The sequence below is a fragment of the Apis cerana genome, unplaced genomic scaffold (genome assembly GCF_029169275.1).
Source record: "Apis cerana isolate GH-2021 unplaced genomic scaffold, AcerK_1.0 scaffold3_AcerK, whole genome shotgun sequence".
NCBI lineage: Eukaryota > Metazoa > Arthropoda > Insecta > Hymenoptera > Apidae > Apis > Apis cerana.
This window is the reverse complement of record NW_026893561.1, coordinates 98,910-110,000: the sequence shown is the minus strand read 5'-3', so window position 1 is coordinate 110,000 and position 11,091 is coordinate 98,910. Positions and strand designations below refer to the sequence as shown.

Below are 11,091 nucleotides of genomic sequence, written 5' to 3'. Positions count from 1 at the left end.
AATAGTCGCGAACGGTAGGATAACGCCGAAGCGACGTGACCGGGGAAATCGTCGCGAACGGTATGATAGCGCCGAAGCGACGTGACCGGGGAAATAGTCGCGAACGGTAGGATAACGCCGAAGCGACGTGACCGGGGAAATCGTCGCGAACGAAATAGTCGCGAACGGTAGGATAACGCCGAAGCGACGTGACCGGGGAAATCGTCGCGAACGGTATGATAGCGCCGAAGCGACGTGACCGGGGAAATAGTCGCGAACGGTAGGATAGCGCCGAAGCGACGTGACCGGGGAAATAGTCGCGAACGGTATGATAGCGCCGAAGCGACATGACCGGGGAAATTGCCGCAAACGAAACGGATGCAAACGAAGCGATGTGACCGAGGTCATTGAAACGAAAAATCGATGTTATTAGAAAATAGACAGAACGTAACATCGTTGAATCGTTACGTATGGTATAGTGAAATTAATATAGAAAAACGAAACAAATGTAATTATAATATTGTATTGGAGTAACTAATAAAAATAACGAAAATATATTTCTAGTGATAGAAAATCCCGGAGGAGAGTAGAGTTGGAAAGGAGAAAGAACGGGGAAGGGGAGAAAAGGAAGGGAATGTAAATATTTATGAATATTCATAATAGATATAAAATATAAGACGAATTAATGTCTAAAACATGAAATAATTGTATTAATAAAAATATTATATGCGAGTACGCTATACTATTTGAAAAAGGGGGGGGAAGAAAAAAAATAGTAATAATAGTAATATCAAAATAGTAGCAATAAAGGATTTTTCACGACCAACACATAGTAACTGTAAGCAAACAATGATAATAATGGGCAGATACAAGCTTCTTAGATTGTAAGATTACAGAACAGAAGAATTATCACTCGAAACGTTAAACCTATATTGCGGGAAAAATATCTAAATATCATGGATGTTGGAGGGATACGTATAGAACGAGCGAACCGACTTGATCGGAGGACTTTGCGCGATACGCGTAGAACGGGCGAACCGACCTGACCGGGAACTTTGAGCGTACGGTCGTACTACCGAATCGACATGACTCGGATATTTTCTTCTTAATTTCTCGAGAAATAACTTTATAACTTGTACTTGTTTTTTTTCATTAATCAATTTATATTTATCATTCGCAATTTCTTATATTGTCAATTTTTTCTTTTCTTTCATCAAAAACAGATTTTTCATAACTTTTCTTATCGAGAAAAAAAAAATTTAATTTTCTTGTAAAAATCTATTATTGAACTTTAATTTATACCGTCATGTTAATATATTTATAATTTTTTCTTCCGGGGTACTCTGAGCGATATGTACAGAACGAGGGAACCGACATGACCGGGAGACTTTGCGCCATACGCGTAGGACGGGCGAACCGACATAACTCGGATAATTTCTTTTTAATTTCTCGAGAAATAACATAATAACTGGTATGTTTTTCTTTCATTAATCAATTTATATTTATCCTTCGCAATTTTTTATATTCTTAATTTTTTCTGTTCTTTCATCAAAAATTGATTTTTCGTAACTTTTCTTATCGAGAAAAAAAAAATTATTTCTTTGAAAAAATCTATCATTGACCTTTCATTTATACCGTCATGTTAATATACTTATAATTTTTTTTTACTCTGAGCGATATATATAGAACGGGCGAACCGACATGATCGGGGACTTTGCGCTATACGCGTAGGACGGGGGAACCGACATGACCGGGGACTTTGCGCGTACGATCGAGCTATGGTCGAACCGACGTGACTCGGGTGATTTTTTCTTAATTTCTCGAAAAATAACCTTATAACTGGTATGTTTTTTTTTTCATTAATCAATTTATATTTATCCTTCGCAATTTTTTATATTGTTAATTTTTTCTGTTCCTTCATCAAAAATTGATTTTTCGTAACTTTTCTTATCGAGAAAAATAAAATTTAATTTTTTTGAAAAAAAATAATATTGACCTTTCATTTATACCGTCATGTTAATATAAATTATAATTTTTCTTTACCGGGGAACTCTGAACGATATATATATAGAACGGGCGAACCGACATGACCGGGGACTTTGCGCCATACGCGTAAGACGGGCGAACCGACATGACCGGGGACTTTGCGCGTACGATCGAGCTATGGTCGAACCGACGTGACTCGGGTGTTTTTTCTTAATTTCTCGAAAAATAACCTTATAACTGGTATGTTTTTTTTTCATTAATCAATTTATATTTATCCTTCGCAATTTTTTATATTGTTAATTTTTTCTGTTCTTTCATCAGAAATTGATTTTTCGTAACTTTTCTTATTGAGAAAAAAAAAATTTAATTTTTTTGAAAAAATATAATATTGACCTTTCATTTATATTATACCGTCATGTTAATATAAATTATAATTTTTTTTTACCGGGGAACTCTGAACGATATATATATAGAACGGGCGAACCGACATGACCGGGGACTTTGCGCCATACGCGTAGGACGGGCGAACCGACATGACCGGGGACTTTGCGCTATACGCGCAGGACGGGCGAACCGACATGACCGGGGACTTTGCGCCATACGCGTAAGACGGGCGAACCGACATGACCGGGGACTTTGCGCGTACGATCGAGCTATGGTCGAACCGACGTGACTCGGGTGTTTTCTCTTAATTTCTCGAAAAATAACCTTATAACTGGTATGTTTTTTTTTCATTAATCAATTTATATTTATCCTTCGCAATTTTTATATTCTTAATTTTTTCTGTTCTTTCATCAGAAATTGATTTTTCGTAACTTTTCTTATTGAGAAAAAAAAAATTTAATTTTTTGAAAAAATATAATATTGACCTTTCATTTATACCGTCATGTTAATATAAATTATAATTTTTTTTTACCGGGGAACTCTGAACGATATATATATAGAACGGGCGAACCGACATGACCGGGGACTTTGCGCCATACGCGTAGGACGGGCGAACCGACATGACCGGGGACTTTGCGCTATACGCGCAGGACGGGCGAACCGACATGACCGGGGACTTTGCGCCATACGCGTAAGACGGGCGAACCGACATGACCGGGGACTTTGCGCGTACGATCGAGCTATGGTCGAACCGACGTGACTCGGGTGTTTTTTTCTTAATTTCTCGAAAAATAACCTTATAACTGGTATGTTTTTTTCATTAATCAATTTATATTTATCCTTCGCAATTTTTTATATTCTTAATTTTTTCTGTTCTTTCATCAAAAATTGATTTTTCGTAACTTTTCTTATTGAGAAAAAAATTTAATTTTTTGAAAAAATATAATATTGACCTTTCATTTATACCGTCATGTTAATATAAATTATAATTTTTTTACCGGGGAACTCTGAACGATATATATATAGAACGGGCGAACCGACATGACCGGGGACTTTGCGCCATACGCGTAGGACGGGCGAACCGACATGACCGGGGACTTTGCGCTATACGCGCAGGACGGGCGAACCGACATGACCGGGAACTTTGCGCCATACGCGTAAGACGGGCGAACCGACATGACCGGGGACTTTGCGCCATACGCGTAAGACGGGCGAACCGACATGACCGGGGACTTTGCGCGTACGATCGAGCTATGGTCGAACCGACGTGACTCGGGTGTTTTTTCTTAATTTCTCGAAAAATAACCTTATAACTGGTATGTTTTTTTCATTAATCAATTTATATTTATCCTTCGCAATTTTTTATATTCTTAATTTTTTCTGTTCTTTCATCAAAAATTGATTTTTCGTAACTTTTCTTATTGAGAAAAAAATTTAATTTTTTGAAAAATATAATATTGACCTTTCATTTATACCGTCATGTTAATATAAATTATAATTTTTCTTTACCGGGGAACTCTGAACGATATATATAGAACGGGCGAACCGACATGACCGGGGACTTTGCGCCATACGCGTAGGACGGGCGAACCGACATGACCGGGGACTTTGCGCCATACGCGCAGGACGGGCGAACCGACATGACCGGGGACTTTGCGCGTACGATCGAGCTATGGTCGAACCGACGTGACTCGGGTGTTTTTCTTAATTTCTCGAAAAATAACCTTATAACTGGTATGTTTTTTCATTAATCAATTTATATTTATCCTTCGCAATTTTTTATATTCTTAATTTTTTCTGTTCTTTCATCAAAAATTGATTTTTCGTAACTTTTCTTATCGAGAAAAAAAAAATTTAATTTTTTTGAAAAAATATAATATTGACCTTTCATTTATACCGTCATGTTAATATACTTATAATTTTTTTTACTCTGAGCGATATATATAGAACGGGCGAACCGACATGACCGGGGACTTTGCGCCATACGCGTAAGACGGGCGAACCGACATGACCGGGGACTTTGCGCGTACGATCGAGCTATGGTCGAACCGACGTGACTCGGGTGTTTTTTTCTTAATTTCTCGAAAAATAACCTTATAACTGGTATGTTTTTTTTTTCATTAATCAATTTATATTTATCCTTCGCAATTTTTTATATTCTTAATTTTTTCTGTTCTTTCATCAAAAATTGATTTTTCGTAACTTTTCTTATTGAGAAAAAAAAAATTTAATTTTTTTGAAAAATATAATATTGACCTTTCATTTATACCGTCATGTTAATATAAATTATAATTTTTTTACCGGGGAACTCTGAACGATATATATATAGAACGGGCGAACCGACATGACCGGGGACTTTGCGCCATACGCGTAGGACGGGCGAACCGACATGACCGGGGACTTTGCGCCATACGCGCAGGACGGGCGAACCGACATGACCGGGGACTTTGCGCGTACGATCGAGCTATGGTCGAACCGACGTGACTCGGGTGTTTTTCTCTTAATTTCTCGAAAAATAACCTTATAACTGGTATGTTTTTTTCATTAATCAATTTATATTTATCCTTCGCAATTTTTTATATTCTTAATTTTTTCTGTTCTTTCATCAAAAATTGATTTTTCGTAACTTTTCTTATCGAGAAAAAAAAAATTTAATTTTTTTGAAAAATATAATATTGACCTTTCATTTATACCGTCATGTTAATATACTTATAATTTTTTTTTACTCTGAGCGATATATATAGAACGGGCGAACCGACATGACCGGGGACTTTGCGCCATACGCGTAAGACGGGCGAACCGACATGACCGGGGACTTTGCGCCATACGCGTAAGACGGGCGAACCGACATGACCGGGGACTTTGCGCGTACGATCGAGCTATGGTCGAACCGACGTGACTCGGGTGTTTTTTTTTAATTTCTCGAAAAATAACCTTATAACTGGTATGTTTTTTCATTAATCAATTTATATTTATCCTTCGCAATTTTTTATATTCTTAATTTTTTCTGTTCTTTCATCAAAAATTGATTTTTCGTAACTTTTCTTATCGAGAAAAAAAAAATTTAATTTTTTGAAAAAATATAATATTGACCTTTCATTTATACCGTCATGTTAATATAAATTATAATTTTTTTACCGGGGAACTCTGAACGATATATATATAGAACGGGCGAACCGACATGACCGGGGACTTTGCGCCATACGCGTAGGACGGGCGAACCGACATGACCGGGGACTTTGCGCTATACGCGCAGGACGGGCGAACCGACATGACCGGGGACTTTGCGCGTACGATCGAGCTATGGTCGAACCGACGTGACTCGGGTGTTTTTCTCTTAATTTCTCGAAAAATAACCTTATAACTGGTATGTTTTTTTCATTAATCAATTTATATTTATCCTTCGCAATTTTTTATATTCTTAATTTTTTCTGTTCTTTCATCAAAAATTGATTTTTCGTAACTTTTCTTATCGAGAAAAAAAAAAATTATTTTTTTGAAAAAATATAATATTGACCTTTCATTTATACCGTCATGTTAATATACTTATAATTTTTTTACTCTGAGCGATATATATAGAACGGGCGAACCGACATGGACATGACCGGGGACTTTGCGCGTACGGTCGGGCCACCGAACCGACATGACTCGGGCATTTTTTTCTTAATTTCTCGATAAATAACGTTATAACTGGTATGTTTTTTTTCATTAATCAATTTATATTTATCCTTTGCAATTTTTTATATTGTTAATTTTTTTTGTTCCTTTATTAAAAATTAATTTTTCGTAACTTTTCTTATCGAGAAAAAAAAAATTTAATTTTTTTGAAAAAATCTATTATTGACCTTTCATTTATACCATCCTGTTAATATATTTGTAATTTTTTTTACCAATTTGTATAATGATAATGATCATCGATCGAAGTCTAAGTTCCAGCGTACCTCCGCTCGGTCTGTCGCTACAGCGGTTTTGCACCATAAGCGGCCGTGCATTAGCCCGGTCGGCGCCGACATGGTGGCCGGCCGTTCGGTTACTGTAAGAGAAGCGACGGTCCGGTGCGGCCGGGCGGAGCAGCGTCGGGCGCGTGTCCGTTCTACGATCTCGGTCGAGATACGGTACACCGCTCCTCGGGAAATACTTTCTCGACTGTTTCTGTCCGGTTCTTACCGATCTTTCTCCACACTGCATAGCCGCGAGTCGGTGTCTATGACCGAATGGCTCTTGAGCGGCAAAGCGACCTATAGGGGGACGCTGGTGACCTGTATGTATGGCTTTTGCCATGTGTACTTGTACGACTGAGCATCAACTTTTAGCCTCGAGCGATCGGGCCTTTCTAACACCTAAGGATATATAAATCCCTAGGGCGTACGGGCGTGTCGAATAGTTCTTGGTGGCTTGCAATACGACACGTTTCGTATGATGAGCTTTGAGTTTGTAAAAGTGAGAGAAAAGAAACGACGTGCGATGTTATTGTAACACCACGTTGTTAAATAAAACACAATATTATATTATAATTTTTATATATATGATATTGTGAAGTATGATTCTTGAAATTGTGAATGAACGGGGCATATTGTGGAAGTGCTGATATTACATTGGGATATGCCTCAGCGTGAATTTATATTACGCGCTTTATGAAATTAAATTTTTTTCAAAAGGTTACCAAATGTTTAGCATGCTTGATACGTGCTCGAATATTTATAAAGACCTATTGTAGTCGATCGGTGAGGGGGCACCGACGACGAAAATATATATATGTCAAAATTGGCAAAATATATTAATAATAAACTAAGATCCCTGGTTGATCCTGCCAGTAGTCATATGCTTGTCTCAAAGATTAAGCCATGCATGTCTCAGTACATGCCGAATTAAGGTGAAACCGCGAATGGCTCATTAAATCAGTTATGGTTCATTAGATCGTGGACACATTTACTTGGATAACTGTGGTAATTCTAGAGCTAATACATGCAAACAGAATTCCTCTCAGAGATGGGAGGAATGCTTTTATTAGATCAAAACCAATCGGTGGCGGACGGCTCGTCCGTTCGTCCATCGTTTGTTTTGGTGACTCTGAATAACTTTGTGCTGATCGCATGGTCATCTAGCACCGGCGACGCATCTTTCAAATGTCTGCCTTATCAACTGTCGATGGTAGGTTCTGCGCCTACCATGGTTGTAACGGGTAACGGGGAATCAGGGTTCGATTCCGGAGAGGGAGCCTGAGAAACAGCTACCACATCCAAGGAAGGCAGCAGGCGCGCAAATTACCCACTCCCGGCACGGGGAGGTAGTGACGAAAAATAACGATACGGGACTCATCCGAGGCCCCGTAATCGGAATGAGTACACTTTAAATCCTTTAACGAGGACCAATTGGAGGGCAAGTCTGGTGCCAGCAGCCGCGGTAATTCCAGCTCCAATAGCGTATATTAAAGTTGTTGCGGTTAAAAAGCTCGTAGTTGAATCTGTGTGTCACAGTGTCGGTTCACCGCTCGCGGTGTTTAACTGGCATTATGTGGTACGTCCTATCGGTGGGCTTAGCTCCTTGTGGGCGGTCCAACTAATATCCCATCGCGGTGCTCTTCACTGAGTGTCGAGGTGGGCCGATACGTTTACTTTGAAAAAATTAGAGTGCTTAAAGCAGGCTACCTTTGCCTGAATACTGTGTGCATGGAATAATGGAATAGGACCTCGGTTCTATTTTGTTGGTTTTCGGAACCCCGAGGTAATGATTAATAGGGACAGATGGGGGCATTCGTATTGCGACGTTAGAGGTGAAATTCTTGGATCGTCGCAAGACGGACAGAAGCGAAAGCATTTGCCAAAAATGTTTTCATTAATCAAGAACGAAAGTTAGAGGTTCGAAGGCGATCAGATACCGCCCTAGTTCTAACCATAAACGATGCCAGCCAGCGATCCGCCGAAGTTCCTCCGATGACTCGGCGGGCAGCTTCCGGGAAACCAAAGCTTTTGGGTTCCGGGGGAAGTATGGTTGCAAAGCTGAAACTTAAAGGAATTGACGGAAGGGCACCACCAGGAGTGGAGCCTGCGGCTTAATTTGACTCAACACGGGAAACCTCACCAGGCCCGGACACCGGAAGGATTGACAGATTGATAGCTCTTTCTTGATTCGGTGGGTGGTGGTGCATGGCCGTTCTTAGTTGGTGGAGCGATTTGTCTGGTTAATTCCGATAACGAACGAGACTCTAGCCTGCTAAATAGACGTAACTTATGGTATCTCGAAGGCCCTCGGCTTCGGTCGGTGGGTTTTTACTACCAACGTACAAACAAATCTTCTTAGAGGAACAGGCGGCTTCTAGCCGCACGAGATTGAGCAATAACAGGTCTGTGATGCCCTTAGATGTTCTGGGCCGCACGCGCGCTACACTGAAGGAATCAGCGTGTTTTCCTGGCCGAAAGGCCCGGGTAACCCGCTGAACCTCCTTCGTGCTAGGGATTGGGGCTTGCAATTATTCCCCATGAACGAGGAATTCCCAGTAAGCGCGAGTCATAAGCTCGCGTTGATTACGTCCCTGCCCTTTGTACACACCGCCCGTCGCTACTACCGATTGAATGATTTAGTGAGGTCTTCGGACTGGTGCGCGGCCAATGTCTCGGCATTGCCGATGTTACCGGGAAGATGACCAAACTTGATCATTTAGAGGAAGTAAAAGTCGTAACAAGGTTTCCGTAGGTGAACCTGCGGAAGGATCATTAACGAATGAAACATACAAAAAGAGAATGCGTAACAAAAAAGAGAGATAAACAAGGAGAAGGATAAAATGGAATTTCGATTCCATTACTAAATACCAAAATGTACTTTGTACATCGAACGAATAATGAAATCACGGAACGATGGCTTACGTGAGGAGGGAAAGAAAAAGAAATCCCTTCCGTCCGTTGTATCCGTTGATTTCGATCATTTTCGAATTTTTTTCTTACCAGACACGAAAATTCGACACGAAGAGAGAGGGAATAACGATAAATAAGCTCGAAGAGACGCTTGCGTGAAGGTCTATTTATCGAATAAACGGACCCGCCGTCTCGACGAGATGAATGTCGTTATGGTACGCAAAAAAGATACAAAGGGACGCTTGCGTGAGATCGTCGTCGTCGTGTGTGCGTTTACGGATGCATATACGGACGCGATCCGCCGTCTCGATGATGTATATTTTTAATAAAGATTTATAAAGGTACGGTTTGCACGTACGTGTACGTATCACGTATGTATATGCATAATGGTATATACAAAATGATAAAAAGGAAAAAAAAGCGCTTGCGTGAGGTCGAATTTTTAAATGACCCGCCGCTTTAATAACATTACGTCCCTACTGAAATATATTGAAAACACAAAAATAAAATGACAAATGGCTTGACAACACAATAAGGCGCTTGCGTGAGGTCTTTTTTAAATAGACCCGCCGTCTTTATGAACGTATATGCGTGCGTTGCGTATGTGTATGTATATAGATACGTGCAAGAAAAGTACCAAATTCACATTTCTGTACCTCCTTTCTCTTTTTTTATTTTCGTTGCCTGAGCTCCCGTTATAAAACGGGAGATGGACGAGGACCGCACACCAAGACTTTGGGATCGAACGAAGCTGTCGAGATAATGATAATCGAAAAAGCGGTAAGGACAAGTAGCGCGTCGATAGTAAAACGAAATCGAAGGATGGACGAGCCGCCGTCGAACTTTGTTTCGCGACGTTCTCTTCGATGGATACCAGTTCGACCTCTTTTCTCTTATACGCTATAATCATTCTCGAATCGTGCTTCCTACCCATGGGTGGATGGTGTGATGGTCGTCGTCGTTGTAAGCTTTAAACCGACGAAACCAAGAACGGCGAAACCAAGATGCATCGCGTCGACGTGAGCCCGATTTTATCGCTTCTTATTTAAAAGTTGAAACGTTGTTCGTTCAGAGGGGAATATCGAATTATGTTCGGTTATACAGAGAGGCCATCGTGTCGTGAGTCGGACACCCGTACCGTTAGCGGATATTCGCTTCGGAAATTGGGAGGTAAGACCGCTCGAGGCCAACCGAAATTCGTATCCCATCGAATTTTATCGAGAATGCAATATATACCTGAACGAATTATAGTTTTCAATATCGAATTTTTTAAGCGTATGGGCTCTGCGACCATGCTTCGAAGAAGAGTCGTTCTCTCCAGGTTGAGCGACGGTTTAAAAAAAAAAAGGATTCAGTATCGGGGTATCCTCGTCGTTTCCTTAATATAAAAATAAAAAAGAAAAATACGATTACCCTGAACGGTGGATCACTTGGCTCGTGGGTCGATGAAGAACGCAGCTAATTGCGCGTCAACGTGTGAACTGCAGGACACATGAACATCGACATTTCGAACGCACATTGCGGTCCACGGATACAATTCCTGGACCACGCCTGGCTGAGGGTCGTTCACGTAACCCAAATACTGCTTGCGTTGCGTATCGTTACTCTTCGTACATTTGATCCTTTTTTCTCTCTTTTTTGTAATCCCCGCCGTCGTTCTTTAAAATCGAACGTTTCCGAGTCGGGTGTCAAAAATCGAGGAAAGGACAAGTTACAAGGAGGAAGATGCGCGACGTACGAGCGATTGTTGGACGTTCGTTGGCGTTCGTCGCGGTCGTGACCGAGACTACAGAATCGAAATGCATGTGCTAGCGTGTGGTATGTAACAATGAAAATGTCACGGACCTGCGTGAGTGTTCTCGGTGTCGTGAGTCGTCCGTTTTACGTAACG

General features: G+C 40.6%; 2 non-coding genes across 2 annotated transcripts; both read left to right on the top strand.

Annotated features, from left to right (window-relative positions):
* Positions 1–7,143: 7,143 nt before the first annotated feature.
* Positions 7,144–9,065, top strand: LOC133667766 (small subunit ribosomal RNA). The gene has a single exon (XR_009833369.1). It is a non-coding gene; the product is annotated as a small subunit ribosomal RNA (ribosomal RNA).
* Positions 9,066–10,610: 1,545 nt separating this feature from the next.
* On the top strand, positions 10,611–10,765 carry LOC133667749 (5.8S ribosomal RNA). Its single transcript, XR_009833352.1, has one exon. It is a non-coding gene; the product is annotated as a 5.8S ribosomal RNA (ribosomal RNA).
* Positions 10,766–11,091: the final 326 nt, after the last annotated feature.